Source organism: Gigantopelta aegis, chromosome 4 (genome assembly GCF_016097555.1).
Source record: "Gigantopelta aegis isolate Gae_Host chromosome 4, Gae_host_genome, whole genome shotgun sequence".
In the NCBI taxonomy this organism is placed as follows: Eukaryota; Metazoa; Mollusca; class Gastropoda; order Neomphalida; family Peltospiridae; genus Gigantopelta; species Gigantopelta aegis.
In genome coordinates this window covers 106,949,748-106,970,471 of record NC_054702.1, presented here as the reverse complement: position 1 = coordinate 106,970,471, position 20,724 = coordinate 106,949,748, and the positions used below count along the sequence as shown (strand labels likewise).

At 35.9% G+C, this 20,724-nt stretch overlaps 1 protein-coding gene across 3 annotated transcripts in view; it reads left to right on the top strand.

Annotated features, from left to right (window-relative positions):
• Positions 1–20,724, top strand: part of LOC121371686 (cleavage and polyadenylation specificity factor subunit 2-like) — a 224,884-nt gene that overhangs the window by 125,811 nt on the left and 78,349 nt on the right. The window lies entirely within an intron of this gene.

The window sequence follows — 20,724 nt, the reverse complement described above, 5'->3', positions numbered from 1 at the left end:
CGTGTATTCCATGTTCCCAATGCTGAATTTCCGTATAATTGGAGCTTGCGTTCGTGTACGGCGCACACTCCAAATTCGACAATGGTACGACTTCAACTGACTATCGAAGATCGAGGAAGGGCTATTGCTTGGCTTCAGGATGGCAATACGCAAAGAAATGTTGCTCTGAGACTTGGTGTCAGTCAGAGTATCGTTGGCCGACTGTGGCAACGGTACCAAGCAACGAATTCTGTTCGAAATCGTCCACGTTCGGGAAGACCCCGAAGCACTACAAATAGAGAGGACCGCTACATCACCAATATGGCTCTACGTCAACGCACAACCACTGCACGCCAATTACGTGACAATCTGCGGACTGCGACTGGAACTCAAGTGTCTGATCAAACCATACGCAATCGTCTGAAAGCCAATAATCTACGCTGCTGTCGCCAGGCTGTTCAACCACCACTCCTACCACGTCACAGAATGGCCAGACGTCACTGGTGCACGCTTCATCTGCGGTGGCAACGTGTTCAGTGGGGTCGAGTGATGTTCACTGATGAGTCCAGGTTTAGTCTCCAGTTCAACGACGGTCGGGTTCGTGTCTACAGACGTCCTGGGGAGCGCTTCGCTGACGTTAACGTTAGACAACGTCACCGGTTCGGTGGTGGCAGCGTCATGGTGTGGGGCGGCATCTCTATCCACCACAGGACCCCCCTCTATGTGGTGGATGGCAATCTGAATGGAATCCGCTATCTAAATGAGATTATCCGGCCGTTGGTTCTCCCAGGTCTTCAGCAGATTGGCGGCGGGGCAGTTCTGCAGGATGACAATGCCAAGACCCCACCGCGCCAGGGTGGTAACGGACTTTCTCAGACAACAAGGTATCGCCAGGATGGATTGGCCAGCATATTTGCCTGACTTGGCCCCAATAGAGTCGCCTGGGACGAATTAGGCAGGAGAGTTCGGGATAACCATGCCCCTCCGGCCAACCTTCATGATCTGGGCCAACTTCTTATGGCAGAGTGGCAGGCCATTCCCCAAGAGTTCTTCAAACGTCTGATCAACAGCATGAGGCAACGATGTGTCGAGTGTATTCGCACCAGGGGTGGATTCACACACTATTAAACAAATGTTCTAATGTGTAAAATCCATGTTTGACAACCGTCAACTTTGACAGCATGTCATGTGACTTTCTTGTATACAGTGACATTTATTTGTGTTTTTTTGTAAATATGGAACAATAAATAAAATATTTGGTGTAGTTTACATCATCAATCTAATACACTCTGAAACTTATTTGGTTATAAATTTTTGACCCTTAAATTCTTTTGAGTAGTATATATTACTTATTGATTTTTTTATGTGAAATGAATATTTAATGATGTAACAAATGAATGAAATTATTTTGGGGTTGTTTTTTGTTTTTTTCATTACCAGCTGTACACTTTTCCAAAGAGCACTGTCTTGTATTGATAGATGGGTTGTAAGACATATAGACAGACAGATGGACAAGATGTTTTGGGGTGTTTTTTTCTTACTGACCTTTTCACTATCAGACTATAATGAAAACAGTATTAGCTACCATACAGTTTTAAAGAAAGAAATGTTTAATTAATGACACTCAGAACATTTTAATTATGGTTATGTGGCCTAGGACATATGGTTGAGGACCAGAGAGTTAATTAGATGAGAAATCCACTGCCACTACTCTGTGATTTTTGTTTGAAGACAAAATATATAAATTTAGGAAAAAATAATATTATTTATTATATTTATGTAATGCAAATAAGTATTTTCACTAAGAAGTGAAACAGTGTTAGAAATAATGTTTCTTTCACACCCGTTGGTGAGAAAATCATGTGTTATTTTCATAATTGTTTAAACATGTATGTGTGTTAACAATTTCAAGACATATGACTGGCTGCTCCTAGCTAGGTGATGCCAGTGCCATACATTGAATAAAAAACCAACGTGATGGAAATTGATTACACTATGATATATAGTTAACCTGACAATCATGTGTCTGTGACACATAAGTCAGCTACAAGTGCAATGACTGTAAATAACTTTTAGTCGAGAAAGATGTTAATATTTGCTTAAAACCTGGATTTTGAGAATATGTAAGAAATAGAATAATACATTCGTGTCCATTAGATACCATTTATCTCATAACTCGTTGTTTAAAAACATATCAAACTCGCTTTCGTCTGTTACATACATTTTAAACAACTTGTTGTGAGGTAAAGGGTACCTAACGGCCACTCATATATTATTCTCTATATATATGAACATGTGTATGAGTATGTCCAATTTGAAAATCTGTTTTTTATTTTATTTTATCTCTCTTTATCATTATTATTTAATAGTAAATTACACCAACAATAGACTTCAGCTTACGGTCTGACAGATTATAATATAGTACAATCTGACCAGTATTAAAGGAGAGGACAATTAAGGCATTTGGCCTGGTATGCATATTCAACGATATATAATGCACATTATTGCTTAATATCAACACATATAATCATATAGTTAATTAATAAAACGGTTAAATGTGACGACTATTATATATAACGGGCGCAGCCATTTTGTACCATCTCAGTGAGTACGCCCTCTGGCGAGCTGGTGGTTATGTAATACTTAACGTGTCACGTCAGGAATGAGCCTTAGAACTAGAGAAACACAATCTACCTGGTTTTTGCGGGATGATAAATAGTCATACATTGCAATGTTCTGTAATAATACACATCCCAGTAACCAACAGTAAGTATATCCAGCACTATATATATTATTTTTCTATACAAAATAAAATACCATTGTGAAAGTGGCTACACAAAAAGTCGAAACAATTAACAATGTTTTGCCCATGCATTAACCTACGTACTGAAATGATACACGGAGTGTTTTCTTAGTTAATTGGTCTATGCTGTTAGTTGCTTCTACCTTTGATTCCTGATTGGCAGGTGTGTATTTGATTGGTAACCAGACGAGCCAATTAATTGATGCTGTCTAGACACAAAAATACATACCGGTATTGTGGAATATTACCTGTCGCCCCTAAAATTGTAATGGACATGGTTTATTACTGTAAATAGTTCTGTAAAACTATTGATTAAGTAGATTTTTCCATCTAAAAACACAGAACTGACCAATTACGTAGTCCCAAAGAAAAGAAAATTATCACTTGGGTATCATGGGTTGTCGTTTTTGCTCCAACGTAGCATATCAATAGGCGTAATAGTGTAAATTTTTCCTTTGGATTATTAAACAGAGAAAAACACTATAACCCCATTTTTTTCCATTAATGCAACTTGAAATATATTTAGTTAAATAGTTTATTATATTATTACGTCATTTATGCTGTTTTACAAGTCAGGTTGATCAAAGAGAAACGCCTTGTCGAAAATTACTGCTTTTGTTTACACTGTACATACAGGAGATGGTCAGGAGCTGACGTCACTTCGCCCCAAGCTATCCCACCGGACGTCACAAAAACGAAACAAAGTGGCTGCCCCCAGTTAGCAGGAATAATCATGTTTTTTTATATGAACTCTAAAATTACGCGTTTTTCATTTGCTAAAGTTTCAGTATGTGTTGGTGGTCCGGGTATGCATCTTTCCAACACATAAGGCTCTTGTTGGAGTTGACCCTACCTTTAAGCAGCCATTTGTATAGTACCAACAGACCTGTATTATCCAGCCACTTGTATAGTACCTACAGACCTGTATTATCCAGCCACTTGTATAGTACCTACAGACCTATATTATCCAGCCACTTGTATAGTACCTACAGACCTATATTATCCAGCCACTTGTATAGTATAAACTGACCTGTATTAAGCAACCACCTAAAATAAGAGGCCATCTTATGATGCTATTTAGTTTTTACATTGTTGTCACATGGTTTGTACATCACAAATCCTAACATGAATTGGTGGTTTATTAACAAGTAGAAACTTTTGCATTTTATGGTGCAAAAGGTATATTCTATTAATGTTCAATCCAGGTTTAATGATAGATATAAATAATGAATAAAATTGCTAATGATTTTCATGCAGTCCATTAGTATTACTTAGATTACACTCACCTTTTAATTAAGATTTGCTGATTGTCTTTTGCATGTTGTAATTGTCTTCGCATTTGGCTTAATACCGTCATGTAGTTCCATGAAACATTTATGTGAAGTGTATCATTTAATCAGTCCAGTTCGGTACAGTCCGTACATCTGCTTTGGCATAAAGGTCAGTTGGTAGTGTCTAAAAGTCCATGAGCTTTATTCTCTATAGAGTGTGGTGTCTGAGGTGTCATTGGATCTGTTGCCCTTGGTGGAACCAAATTCTAAACAGTACCAGATAAATTGTACATCAAAGGCCATGGGATATACACTGTCCTGTTTATGGGTCCCATGTTGTTGTGTTGCTGCTGCTGCAGCTGCTGTTTATAGATGTAGGCCATTTGGTGACACTGGATTCTCAATCATACTCCAGGTCAAGTGTCAAAATTATCGTGTTAGACACCAAATAGCCATAGCTTAAAATAGCTGAGACGTTGCCAACAAATATTCCTTTTCTTTTCAGCAGACTTCAGTGTTTATTTTCCATCCCATCTCATCCCATTGCTTTACAACTAATATTTCAAAGGCTGCCATTTGTGCCATGCTCTCTGTGAGAAAATGTGCGTGAAAGTTAGCTATGTAAAATTACATTTTGTTTGCCACCAAATAGCTTTTGTTAAAAAAATGTGTTAAGATGTCATAATTATTGCTGAAAATTTAACAAACATTTTTTTTTTTTTACAGATAAATTAGTTTTTTTAATAAAGATGGTTTCTCGATGTTATATGATTTTACTTGTGTGATTGTAGCCTGTAGATATCTTTTTTAATTTCAAACACGCACATTCACAGTTGTAATCACATATATGTAGCTACTTCATATGGAACTTTTACTGTAAGTCTTCATAGCTTTCTAGTTGTTGGAACATTTTACATTATTATTATTAACCGACAAATGTCTACTATAATCCATTTTTTAAAGTTATAAGGTAAATCATATTTTATTGTCAGCTGCTTGCAAATTGATTACATTTCCTGCAATGATGTTTGTCTGTGACTGTGCCCTCTGGGTCTTGTTTTTCTTGCTCCCAAATTAGATAAACTGATTGTGGGAGACATTTGGCTAATTTCTTGTTGATGGTATGTGAGTGGCAGTGCTGTGTGTGTCGTGATGGGTTCAGACTCTCTCCTGAGACGTGTAAGTACTGCAACATGTATTGTGCTTCCTCCACTGTTCACCATTGTGATTAAATTACAGCCATATTAGCAACTGCTGATTTCATTTTCATATGTCACATTCATGGTCATCAACGACTCGTCTGGCATTTGCATGCTATCCATACCAGCATTCAACATAAAAAAAAAAAATGTCATGCAAATTAATGTTGAACATGAAATGATAACAAACAACAGTAAACATTAATGTTGGAAAATTAATTTATCTTTTAGAATTACAGTTATCAACATTTTCAGCTTAACAGTTATAAGCATTTTGAACATCACAGTTATCAACATTTTCAACTTAATTGTTATTAACATTTTTACCTTCACAGTTATCAACGTTTTCAACTTAACAGTTATCAACTTAATGGTTATCAACATTTTCAACTTCACAGTTGTCAACCTTTTCAACTTCAGTTATCAACATTTTCAACATCACAGTTATTAATATTTTCATCTTCACAGTTGTCAACTTCATAGTTATGAACATTTTCAACTTCACAGTTGTCAACTTCATAGTTATGAACATTTTCAACTTCACAGTTATCAACATTTTCAACTTCACCATTATCAACATTTTCATCTTCACCGTTATCAACATTTTCAACTTCACAATTATTAACTTCATAGTTATGAACATATTCAACATCACAGTTATCAAAATTTTCAACTTCATAGTTATGAACATTTTCAACATCATAGTTATCAACATTTTCAACTTCACAGTTGTCAGCATTTTCAACTTCACCATTATGAACATTTTCAACTTCACAGTTGTCAACATTTTCAACTTCACCATTATCAACATTTTCAACTTCACAATTATTAACTTCATAGTTATGAACATATTCAACATCACAATTATCAACATTTTCAACTTCACAGTTGTCAACATTTTCAACTTCACAGTTGTCAACATTTTCAACTTCACAGTTGTCAACTTCATAGGTATAAATATTTTCATCTTCACAGTTATCAACATTTTCAACTTCACCATTATCAACATTTTCAACTTCACAATTATTAACTTCATAGTTATGAACATATTCAACATCACAATTATCAACATTTTCAACATCACAGTTATCAACATTTTCAACTTCACAGTTGTCAACTTGATAGTTATGAACTTTTTCAACTTCACAGTTGTCAACTTCATAGTTATGAACATTTTCAACTTCATAGTTGTCAACTTCATAGTTATGAAAATTTTCAACATCACAGTTGTCAACCTTTTCAACTTCACAGTTGTCAACTTCATAGTTATGAATATTTTCAACATCACAGTTATGAACATTTTCAACTTCACAGTTGTCAACTTCATAGTTATCAACATTTTCAACATCACAGTTATGAACATTTTCAACTTCACAGTTGTCAACTTCACCATTATCAACATTTTCATCTTCACCATTATCAACATTTTCAACTTCACAATTATTAACTTCATAGTTATGAACATATTCAATATCACAATTATCAACATTTTCAACTTAACGCTTATCAATATTTTTAGCATCACTGTCATCAACATTTTCACAAAAGTGTAAAAACCAAAAATAAATTTGTACATAAAAATATTGATTGTGTGATGAATGTTGATCACATTCCAGGTGTCTATTTAAGAATTGGTTACCTAACACAATTTAAAAGCTTTTCCCCATAGGCAAAATGCTGAATTATAGCAATTTTGAGCCTGTTTATGACAATTTTAAACCCATAAACTCCCAATTTTTTATTAATGGTTAAAACTCAGTGATCGGTAAAGCCTGTAACCTACAACAATTCATCTCAGCGTTAAGTTCAAGCCCTGCATTCTTTGTTTGTTTCAAAGTGGACACAGACATTAACCCTGTCCCAGCACATGATTTGTGTGATGTGAAAATGTTGATCACTGAGAACAGCAGCTTACAACCATGTGTAATATATAGGTACAGATTATTGGGTTGATGGCCACAGAATATCTGGTGATATATGTCAATCCCACTCCCAACAATATATTCTTTATACACCATTCATCTGTTTGGATAAGACAAGAAGCATTTCATTCCTTTTACATTCATTTTGCTTCCAATGTGGTATTATGAATATTTTTGTTCCTTTCCAATCACTTTGTGACTACTGGACTGGTGGGGGAATCTGGATTGAAATCTGACTGAATATGTTGGTTTTCGTTAAAGGAACATGTTCACAATCTGCCCATCTGTCACCTACGTGGACCACGTCATGTTAAACTGTTACCTTGTTTGATATGTGTAAACCAAACAGATTTCACATTAATCACCAGAATCTAGCTACATGTATGTTGATTGTGGTGGTTCTGGTGTGAATAGATCTGCCAGCTAATGTAGGTATCTATCTCAACATAGAGAAATCATTTACCACAGAATACAATTTGTTTTTGCTTGCACTGGAAACACATTGTATATATTAAATGAACTGTGGTGGCCTTGAAGCAAACCTTTTCAATATGAAGCATGTTATTGACCCTCAATACAGGATACACATGTGCAAGTCTTTCCATGTGGTTGGTGCATGATTACGCCCAAAGATAATTGCTAAATGCTTGATGATTGGACATCTGTTGGCTGAAGATACTGGACTTACAATTTCCTATTGTTGTTTAACTGCAGGTCATTACACACATAAGTGCAGTTCCCCCTTAAAGATGTGTAGAACTTTCAAATTGCTTATTGACTAGCTAGTACTCGAATATCTGGTATTTTATGTCTTAGATGTTGTGTGCAACTCTTGGAATCTGCACATGTATCTTCAGCTTAATATTAAATACCGTATCCCATGCAGAAGGTGGATCAATATAGAATACTATACGAGTTTTTGCTAGATATCATTTTTACGAAATGAGTGAACTTCCCAAACGTATCTGACCGAACGAAAGTGAGGTCAGATACGTTTGGGAAGTTCACGAGTTTCGTAAAAATTATATCTAGCGAAAACGAGTGTGGTATTTTATTTATTACCCTCCTTTAAATCACGCAAATTATGAAAAATAAATAAATAATTTTGTAGCATATTTCAAGACCGGATGTTGATTTGCATAACTTGCCGGTGCACGACTACGTGCTGCCGCATTGAGAAATAGTTCGTTGTACTTCCGCTACTTCTCAGTGACTTCCCCATAAATTTCCATCGGGTTTCATTTTTTTTATTTAAAGAAAGCTGTAAGGTACATGCATCAATATATGTTTATTTTCATATTGGGTGAAAAATGGGTAAAACTAATGCATAATTCCATATTTTAACAAAACGCCCCCAAGAAACAAATGTTCCCGTTACCCCACTGGTTATGCTAATAATGATGAATTCACAAATCACAACTGACAATAACAATTTGTTGACCAAAAATCCAACCAATAAGAGAATAACAAGTGTTTTTGCTTGCAAAAGCAGCTGAGTTCATGGGAAAACTAAAGTTGTAACTTTAAGGTCGACGACAGTCACTTTTCGCGCCCTTGTTTTGGCTTTCTTTGTACACAATAAATATAGCAAATATCTTACCGTAATTTCTCTTGAAATCCATATTTCGTAAAAGGTACAATTTTTCAATCACAGAATTTTCTTCAAACACATTCATGTGCTTCAGTAATGTTCGAAAAAAAAAAAAATCAATTGGAATTTTGCCTTGGATTTTTTCCAGCATTCTTAAAACGGAAACGTCATGTACCCAGTTTGTGGTTATTGTAAGGAGGTGCAAAGTGACGTCATTGGAATTCTGACGTCATTCAAATTCAAAATTAGCTATATTATTACAATGCATCGCCACATTAAAATAAAAACTGGTCTACTAACCTTGACCCCTGTTAAATTTCTACAACAAGCAAACAACGCTGTTTACAGGTCGGTATATTTTACTTTTTCATAATTCTACCAAAAATATTAAGTTTAAGTTTTAAAAAATAAAAAACTACCTTTTGTCAAATATATCAAATGAAAAAATTAACGTTGGATATGTTTCATTTATTGTGTACGAAGCCAAAACAAGGGTCCAAAAAGTGACTGTCGTAGACCTTAATAATGATGAATTCACAAATCACAACTGACAATAACAATTTGTAGACCAAAAAATCCATAATAAATAAAATGAATATGTTTAATTATTGTTCTATTCATTCTTTTATTTTTATTTTTTATTTAAAAATATTTCTCGCGCGGTCCAGTTTACATCAACTTTTAATGAATGACATTTGTAGTAAAAGTTGTGGATGTTACTGACCTTGACATTAATTATGAATGAAAAAAATAGTCCCGTTATGCTAATAAGTTCGCTGTCCAACCAATCGAAATTGACTCTGTTCCCTATTGACAAATCAAAATACAGTTTGTAATATGCACCTGGTGGTGCGTACGAAATTTGTATGACACCTCTATATCTTCACCAGGAGGGTAATAATTATGAATATCATCAATGCTCACTGGGAACCATTAGTGAAATATCCTTTACATCTGCATCTGCTGGAATTTTACAAAAGCTAAATAAGTTATGGATTGGGTGGTGTATTTATAGGTGTGAACAAATTAATGATATCATTAGCAAAGGAAGCGGTTGCCTGTTGGGACTTGTGTGTATTGAGTGGAAAGATCACGAAGGCCCAGTAAGACTGTCATGCTAGATGATCTTTATGTTATCTGATCACCACAAGGGTTCTATTAAACGTACAATGTGAAGTGTCATTCTTACATACTTGGGTTTCAAAATCAATATATTAGTGAGGACTAAAGTACACCTGCCATTTCTTTTTGAATTCAGTTTTGCTATTAGTGATGAGGGCTCATGTCATAATTGATCACATGGAGATAGAGGAGACACTGTCTTATGTTTTGCCTGGTGAGTCTGATGGAATTTCTTCTTGGCATACTCAAGGTTTAAACCAAGTTTTGTTTTGGTTAAAGATATACATAATGATTACCTCTCGCTCCTCCAGTATATTCTGGTATAGCCCCAGAACCAATTTGTTGTCTCTTCTGTTTTCTAAATGTGACCTATGTCCACTGACTGGCTAACTGGCCGGCTGGCAGACTGGCTGGCCGGCTAGCCGATCATTTAGTCTCATATTTTTAATATTTGGCTAACTGATACCTGATGATAGTCATATTTTCTTGTAAAGTTCCCATGTCAATTTTGGTTAAAACTCATTATTAACCTAAACTAACATTTATATCTTTACACAAAAAAGTATTTTAGAATTAGGCAATAAGCATGGAATCTTACATAAAGTCATCTCGTCATATGTGCACAAGTTATCGTAAAAGTTTGACACATACATCTGATATACACACTGTTAAACCTGATATACCGATGTCAGGGGACAATGTTTCCAAATATTAGGTGACCGGAAGTCAGTTCATGTGAGTTTTACTTAGGTAACCGATTGTTCGGTTGTTCGGTTATGTGAATATACATTGTAGTTCTCGTAACCGATGAGTTAGGCCTACCTAATCCTAAAACACTTGAACTACGGTTCTGTGCAACACTGGTGGTTCAAATGTATTTTAAAATATAAACTGATTTTCACTTTCATCACTGATATATAGTACTTTTAATTTTAGAATGTATTTATTCACCACGTAACCGAATGGCGGTTCTCATGATTTTAAAGTTGTGTAACCGACAAGCGAACAAAACAACGGTTCTCATGAAATATTGTGCCCTGGATGTGTATACAGTGAACCCTGATTATTAGACAATCCTTGTTTTACTTAAAATGCACCTTGCCTTCATATTAGATAGTTAAATATTTATTTTGTCTTACTAACTAAATTATTAGATGTATTATTTATTAAACAAGTGCTACATGTTCATGCAACTGAATATATCAGATTGGGTGCAGTATATATCTATTTTAATGACTGTCTGCCAAATGACAGCCACATAATCCACTAGGCAACTAGATTATATAGTACTGTTGTTCATTGGACAACTGAAATATCAATGTCGCCTGTTGGACAACTGAAATATTGATATCGTCTGTTGGATAACTGAAATATCAATATTGGCTAGTGCAGAATTGGGAATCAATTGGCCTGCTTCCTACAAAAATCACCAAGGTCTCCTGTAAACTAAAATATTGTGTACACGAAAACTTCAGATTTGGTCTTCATTGCAGTAGAGGGAGCGGGACCTAGCTCAGTGATACAGCGCTCGCTTGATGCATGGTTGTTCTACGATTGATTCACATCGGTGGGACCATTGGGCTATTTCTCGTTCCAGCCAGTGCACCAAAACTGGTGTAACAAAGGCAGTGGTATATACTATCCTGTCTGTAGGATGGTGCATATAAAAGATCCCTTGCTGTTAATTGAAAAGAGTAGCCTATGAAGTAGTGACAGCGGGTTTCCTCTCTCAATATCTGTGTGGTCCTCAACCATAAGTCTGACGCCATATAACCATAAATAAAATGTGTTGAGTGCGTCGTTAAATAAAACATTTCTTTCATTTCATGGCAGTAGAATTCCCATAGCAGTTAATACATCAGAGTTAGATTGGCTCAACTGCAAAGGATTTCACTCGACCATGCGGTGTTGAATGGAAATACTGCATTACTTGAATAATGTTAATAGCGTTCTTGTTTGACACCAAGAGTATGTGATCATGAAGGTACATGTACAGTAGTTGAAATATATGTAAACATGAAAATAAACTGTTAAGACTAAACTTGTTTGTTTTGGAGGGTAGGAGGGGTGGGTGGGTATTTTAACCATGTATGTAAAGAGGATACAATAGCAGCACACCCGCCAGGCATTTAAATAATAATTACAGGAATTATACCAGTCGGGGGGGGGAGGCATAACCCAGTGGTAAAGTGCTCACTTGATACGTGGTCTGTCTAGGATCGATAACCATTGGTAGGCCCATTAGGCGTTTCTCATTCCAGCCAGTGCATCACAACTGGTATATCAAAGGCCATGGTATGTGCTATGCAGCAGATTTTCTCTCTAAGACTATATGTCAGAATTACCAAATGTTTGACATCCAATAGCCGATGATTATAAATTAGTGTGCTCTAGTGGTATCATTAAATAAAACAAACTTTAACTTTATCCCCATCTGATTAATTCTGGAATAGTCCTAACTAGTGGAAAACAAGAACCTGTAAATATACTGAGACAAAAAAAAGTTTGATCAAATTTGGTATTACTGCATTTTATTTTAAACACCCCCCCACCCCCACCCCCCACCCACCACCCACCACCAAAAGCTTCATTTAATTACGTGATAGTTATGCACTTCATGTTGTATTGAAAACCTATTACGTATATTGACAAATGATGCATCAATGAAATCCAGCATCTTATTTCACTTTGAAAATGACATTTTTTTTTTTATTTAATCACATTTACCAAATTGCTAAATGCAAGCCAGAGTAGAAATTGTGGTAGTAAAAAAATTAAAGTTCTCAAACGAGTTGGAATTAATAATTTAGGACATATACTTGTCACTTTCATCGTCATAATTTTCTGCTCCTCATTGATAATCTTTTTTCTTCTGCTATTTATTGCAACTAAGATACATTAATAAACCTGGAAACGGTTTGCTTTTAAGAAGCATGTACAATAGCTGGCTGTAGATAGTGTGACAACTGCAGTGTACTGGTCTTGTCGTAAGTGCTTGTATATTAACCCGAATTGACATGAAAACAGATTAATGGCTGAAAGCCTGTAATCTCTGGTCCCAGATTAAAGTGTCCTTGCTCATTTGCAGACTCGTCATTATTCACCTCAAACTACCCAGCTCGTGCCTGATCAATGGCCAAATGAATTCAGCTCAACTTGTAAACATTTCGTGCTAAATGTCTTTTAGAGTATTTTCATACTGTTTTGTCTTCTGATATACAGAGTTATTTGTGATAAGTGTTCATGGATGTTGGAACCTCTAAACACTGTATGTGGTAAATAAACCATATGTCAATTATTATACCCACGCTAAATGTTTTTTGCAGTGGTATCATTGTGTTTTATATTAGAGAGTCAGTTCGGGTAATATGTGTACAATTTTGGCTTGTAAACAGTGTACAGCTCTTGCTTGACACATCTAACATCATGTGTAGCCAAAAACAGAATAATCTTCATTTTCCAAATTAAAACAAGGCATGTTTTCCACATAGCGTTTTACATTTCATAGAAATAGTTTTTCTAATCTATGCTGAAGTTGGCTAATGTACACTTGTCATGTAATACCATACATCATAATTAATGGCTCCTTTTGTACAGTCATAATATAATCAAATTCCAATTAGATTATAGACGCAGTGAAACCCCTAAAAACTGAACCCTCTGTAAACTGGAATGCCATCAAAACTGGATGTTTTTCACAATCCCTTTCTAAATATTACAGAATACAACCTCTCTAAAGTGGATACCACATAAAATCAGATGTTTTCTGGGTTCCTAGGATGTCCAGTTTAGAGGGGGTTTCATTGTATAATAATAATTGAACTTTAAAAATCAAAGCTAGAATAAAAATAGTTTATCACTGTAAAACTTGGTTCAGAAAATTAAACTTTTTCCATTTCTTGTTAAAGGCTTAAATTCCTCACTTTCCATGTCCGTACAGACATTTAAAATAACATAAACTAACAATATATTTGGGGTTTTTAAATCTTTCTAAAAAGTAATCATGTGCTACATTTTGAAATCAATATTTAATCAGTGTTAATGGAATTTACCTCAGTTGTATATCATGTTTATGCTGTGTGTATACGGTGTTGGCCTGCTTTATATTCAAAATTACCAGAATAAACTGTACCCGGTAATATACAGATATTTGTACTGGATATTGGAAGTTGGTAAATGTAAATATAAAACATAACTTCATTGGCATATCTATAATTTGGATTTGGAAGGGCCACTCCCACCCATTACCTCCAAGATGTCTATTTTAATAGTCTCATAAACAAAAACAAAAAAACCCCAAACGTCCTTATTTGGAGAGAAAAAAATCTTAACTACCATACTTAGAGTGGTAAATGATTTTCAACACAATTTATGTTCTTGAAGTGACTTTATTGCAAGTGGATGCATGTACTCTTTTCTGTTATAAATCTAATCCCATCAGAAACACTGTAAAACAATTTGTGAATCGGCCTTGACTGTCTAATTTGTCCAAGTGTGTTTATGTTAAAGATGCAGATTCATTGAGCAATACATCCACAAATCAGCTGGATTATAGTGATTAAAATCTGAGTGATACACTTGGTCTATAAAATGAACAATGAACCCAGTGCTTCTGATTATCTGCTCTTTCTGACAGACATACAGGATAGCATGTAAACTACAATATCTGATGTAGCAGTTGTGGAGCACTAGTTGAAATGGGAAATAAGGCAATACATGTATGTTGATTGAGGGGAATCAGTTCTGTAATTGATCACGCTTTGAGTCATCGTAGGATCAGTCACTTCTTCAGCCCCTACCAGTGTCCAGTGGTTGCTATACCAAAGGCTGTGGGATGTAATGTCTTGCCTATAAGCTTTCTTGAAGTTTTTCTGATAGTACTATACATATATACAGCCTGTAAATGGTGAACAATTGTGGGATGTACTGTCTTGCCTATAAACTTTCTTGATGCTTTTCTGATAGTGGTATATACAGCATGTATGTGGTGAAAGGAGTCTCTCTCTCTCTCTCTCTCTCTCTCTCTCTCTCTCTCTCTCTCTCTCTCTCTCTCTCTCCTCTCCCTCTCCCTCTCCCTCTCCCTCTCCCTCTACCTCTCCGTTTCACTCCCTAACTAAATATTAAAAAACCCGAAACTTATGTCGTCAAAAAATAGTCATAATATAATATTTCTTTCATGACCTTTCCAGTGTAAGCTCTACTGCATGTTCCTCTGCCATTGATCCAGTGAGTAGTGGTGTGTGGAACTCTCTAAATGAAGAGAACCCCAGTGTCGACACTTGGCCCTCTGATGACTGTCATTGTGTGGACTCTCTGTCATCTTCGATTATTTCACTTATAAACCCAATTGTGCATTCAAGTTTCTTGGTTTCTTCTTATCAGCCGATGATTATTTTTAAGAGATATTGAGGAAATAGACATGTCTTGGATTGGACATTACTGTTGACAGAAAGGATTATTAATAAGACTAGACACCAAAAGTTAGAAGAGATGAGCTCCTTTTGGTGCACATTTCTAACATGCTTGTATTTTATTGAAGTGGTCTCTTTTTAATCTCAATCTGTCCATGTTCCTTCCTTTCTTATTTCCATCTTTCTTTGTGTCTTTGTGAGCATCTCTCTCTCTCTCTCTCTCTCTCTCTCTCTCTCTCTCTCTCTCTCTCTCTCTCTCTCTCTCTCTCTCTCTCTCTCTCTCTCTCTCTCTCTCTCTCGCTCTCTCTCTCTCTCTGAGTGTGTGTCTGCCTTTCATAAAAGATGTATATAATCTTTTTAATTATTACATTTGGATGTTAAAAAATTAAAATATTCTGGATTGATACAATCTAGTCGTTGAAGTTGGTGACATACGAGGGGTGATTGATAAGTTCTTGGCCTTAGTCCAGCGGTCATGGAGCCTTCTGTGTAGAAGGCGCCATTTTGGGCTCTCAGAAAGTGGTCCACAGCATTCATAACATCATCTGTGGCAAAATGATGACCACTGAGTTCCTTTTTCATTTTCGGGAAGAGGTAGTAGTCAAAGGGATCCAAATCAGGAGAATAGGGTGGGTGTTCAACAAGTTTGAATCCACATTTCTGGATAGCAGCCATGGCCACTGTGGACGTGTGTGCCAGAGCATTGTCCTGGTGAAAGAGCACTCCTCTTGTCAGCTTTCCATGTCGAATCTGCTTGATTTTCTCCCGTAGCTGTCTCAGAATATAGCATAGTAGGCCCCGGTAATAGTGTGACCCTTGTCTAGGAAGTCCACCAACAGCACTCCTTCTACATCCCAGAAAATAGAGGCCATCACCTTGCCTGCAGACATCACAGTCTTGGCTTTCTTGGGAGGTGGAGAACCTGGGCGTTTCCACTGCTTCAATTGTTGCTTCATCTCTGGTTGGGAGTGATGGATCCAGGTCTCATCCATAGTTACAAATCACCGCAGGAAACTGTTAGGATCCGCCTCAAAAATGGCAAGATTTTCCCTTGACATGTTGAGCCGAGTCCGTTTCAGATCAGGTCCAAGGAGCTTTGGGACCCAACATGCTGACACCTTGGACATTTAAAAGTTCATTGTGGATGCCTGCATGGACACGTTCCGGGAGATACCCAACTCAGTGGCAATGTAACGCTCCGTTACTTGGCTGTCTGCAATGATGGCCTCAGACCACAATTAATTTCGCTATATGTTTCTATATAGCCTTAGTGGCTATAACATTTTTATTAATATCAGCAGGCCCGTGAAGTTTTGTATGTACCTTTGCCTGCATGGGGGACACATACCCTGAAAAGGACAACCCCTGTTGTCCAGCTCTTTCTCCCAGCATATTGGTTTAAACAGACACACCCTCTAAACCAGGCCGGAGTACACCCATTTTACACAAAAAGCACTACTTTTGCATGGGCCGGAATTACCACAAACAAGTCTTCAATGTCAACAAGTTACACATGTTTACAAACTACATGCTATCCCCTGTCACTTCAGTCAAACAGTTGCCACTTCATAGCTGTCTGCCATGAAATAATCACAGTCAAACAGCAGACTACTTGCGCGGTGAAACTTCCGGATTTTGGACAACCAAATGGGAAGATAACTGTAATCTGAGGCCTATCAGTCCATTTTTTCCCCTAAAAAACTGGCCCACACTAATGCATTCCAATGATATACATATTAAAGCAATGCTCGGTAAGTATCGGTATGTCACCTTTAAACTGAGAGTATACAGAGGCTGTGTTAAAACACCTACCACAGTGCCTTGCCATGGCCAATTTTAGCAATGGAAACTTGAGGGACACCAACTTCAAAATGTAATAACTTTATCAAATTTTGGAATTTCTTCATACAATGAGCAGCTATTTTTTCTTCTACATATGTTCTATCTGCACAGTGTTGTCTTGGAAAGATTTTGAAATATTTAAAGGAAAAAAAATCAATCATTAGATTTTACTTCATTTTTAATTAAATATTAAACTTAAATTTAAATTTTTGAAAAACAAAAAAATCTAAAACTGTAAAATTTTGCATTTTAGATATGATAAGTGGAGGCTTAGTAAAGATATGGTGACTGAATTCATGATACATTATTAGAAATGTGTCAGAGGGATGGTGAAAGTCACAAAATTGGGGCCATTTGCAACAAATGTTTACACACTAATTTCAGGGAAAATTAGACATGATAGGCCTCATATTCAATTTTGACCTGCTGTATTTACTTAATCTACTTCATTTACTGTATTAGACATGTAGCCACTTTGTAAAAGGCAAAAACAGTCCATATAAATGCATATTAATATGAATATGCCCTACAGATATTACATAGGTATACACCATAATATTTTTTTTGTTGACGACAACTTTGAAAATGAAGATTTTGTTACAAAATGCTGATATAAATCCTACCAAGAGGTACTTGCACCATATTTTTCAGTTTCCAGTGATAACTGTTAACAAGTGTAGTCATGTGCCAGTGTCTGGGATACCTCAGTGTAGTATTTCTTGATTGGAAGGATGTTTGTAGTAATGACCACTGAATATGCATTATGGATTATTCTGCCATATGTATTACAAGCCAAATGTTAACATTTTTGGCACATTTTCTGCAATAAACTTGACAAGTATACCAGCATCTGATTACTGAACACAATAAATACATTCAGACAGCATAGAATATTAGCCTATTAGATTTTCTAAGGATAAAAAGACCATTTTTGAAAAATGACTGAAGTGTGTAATTTACATAAATGTAGGTGAAATGTATTATTAGAGTACTTAATCTTGTTAAAAACTGTATACTATTTATTTAAAGTGTTTAATTACATTTAGTAGTGATATATTCATTATATTTAGATCTTCTGTCCAATTGCAATAATTGAGAAACTCATTAAAATTCAATATGTAAAAAAAATTAAAATCTCAATATTGACTAACAAAATCTAACTTTTGCTCTTTTTTACCAAATTATTAGCTCAAAACTGTTAAAAAATATTGCAACAAACCTGTAGTAACATCAGAGGTCATTTTATGCTATTTTGGAGGATACTGAAATTTAAAAGTTGAAAATTTTAATTTTAATTTTTAATAAATTCAAAAAAAATGTTTTTTAATTTAATAAAATATTTAGAAAATAAATAAATTAGTTTTCATATTCCTTGTGGTATGCACAATCAGTCTGTGTAATTTCACCTCTCTGGTTATAATACTTTCATCAGAATCAAGCATTTAACCGGTGTAATGTGTGAACTATATCAGGCCTCAGACCACAATTAATTTCGCTATATGTTTCTATATAGCCTTAGTGGCTATAACATTTTTATTAATATCAGCAGGCCCGTGAAGTTTTGTATGTACCTTTGCCTGCATGGGGGACACATACCCTGAAAAGGACAACCCCTGTTGTCCAGCTCTTTCTCCCAGCATATTGGTTTAAACAGACACACCCTCTAAACCAGGCCGGAGTACACCCATTTTACACAAAAAGCACTACTTTTGCATGGGCCGGAATTACCACAAACAAGTCTTCAATGTCAACAAGTTACACATGTTTACAAACTACATGCTATCCCCTGTCACTTCAGTCAAACAGTTGCCACTTCATAGCTGTCTGCCATGAAATAATCACAGTCAAACAGCAGACTACTTGCGCGGTGAAACTTCCGGATTTTGGACAACCAAATGGGAAGATAACTGTAATCTGAGGCCTGATGATATCATGAATCTTGGCAATGGTCTCCTGTGTGGTGACAGTGACTGGCCTTCCCGGACGGGGGTCGTCTTTCAGAGTTTCCCTGCCATGTTTAAATACAGCAGCCCACTTCTTCACCATGCTGTATGAAGGGGCATCCTCCACTAGTGTCTTCATGGATCTCCTTGGCTGTTAAGCCCTTGAGACCGAGGTAGCTGATGTTGTTCATATTATCAGAAACCACCGATGCTCAATGTTTAATTATCTCTAACAGAAAAATAACTCAAGTTAGTAACTTCAAACATTCTGTGTAATCATTCAACAAGTTGAACTGCACTCATATTCAATGAAACATGTGCAGCTCATGTACTTCTGCCTTAGGCCACGAACTTATCAATCACCCTTCGTAGCTTTAGATCTCATTAATTTGGAACAACAGGGGTTGGGAGGTTTGTGTGCTCTGGTGTAGTAGTGTAGCTGCTGAAGACTTGTACATATTCAAAAATAAATTTCAAGTTAATATAATATAATTAGAGAGCTTAAAGTAACAGACCCAACTTTTTCAAACGCTACAACATATTTTTCACTTTTAAAGCCATTTTTGATAATCAGCAGTACTTAGATTTTATTATTCAGAATATTCATTTTCGTAAACATGAAGTGATTTTTTTGTGCAGATGTGTTGCATGTTTGTGGATTAATTAAACGTGTCCATGAAATTAGGGTCTGCTCTTTTTTAACATTTCGCCGATTGGGCTATTTCTCGTTCTAGCCACGACTGGTATATCAAAGGCTGTGGTATGTACCACCCTGTGTGGGATGGTGCATATAAAAGATCCCTTGCTGCTAATCGAAAAGAAAAGCCCATGAAGTGGCGACAGCGGGTTTCCTCTCTCAATATCTGTGTGGTCCTTAACCTATGTCTGACGCCATATAACCGTAAATAAAATGTGTTGAGTGCATTGTTAAATAAAACATTTCTTTCTTTCTTATTTTTTTGTTAACATTTCTGTGGTTATGAGGTAAAATATTTCAAAGTCAGCATGTTTGTACTTAATTTGGGTGTGATTATTTTGAGCATATGCATTGTTTAAAGTCTTGGCTTTGGTGCAGTGAAAAATATTCCAGGTAATATATAAGTATTTATTCAGAGCCACTAATTTGTACATATGTTTATAGCAATGGGGCCAACCTTAAGCTATTTTTATTTATTTAACAAAACTTGTCATTTTAAAAAATTTGTTGCATGTGGGGGAAAAAAGAAGGAAAAGGAAGAGAAAGAAAAATAAAGAGTAATTTTGGTTAAAATAAACTGAGTTAGTAGTAGTTTTCGCAATAGCTAAAGATAATTTTAAAATGCTGATAAAAACAAATGTCTTTGATAGTTTTCAATCTATTTAAATTGGTAATTAACACAATTGTCATGAACAAATTATTACGGGCCTAAGCAAGATTAATTGGTGTTTATGGGGGTTTGTAAGTGCTTGTCCTGTTTGCTCTAAATGGTGCTGTCTGTAATAGGATTGGTGTATATTTTCGGTAGTTGTGACAGAGTGCCATTGACATTGCTTGATTAATTCTCTGTGATTATCGAGTCCACTTGTGTATACTATTGGCTTTTGTCCTCGGCATACAGTAACACTCGACCCTGCGCACTGTTTTGTAGAAGCACAGCCGTA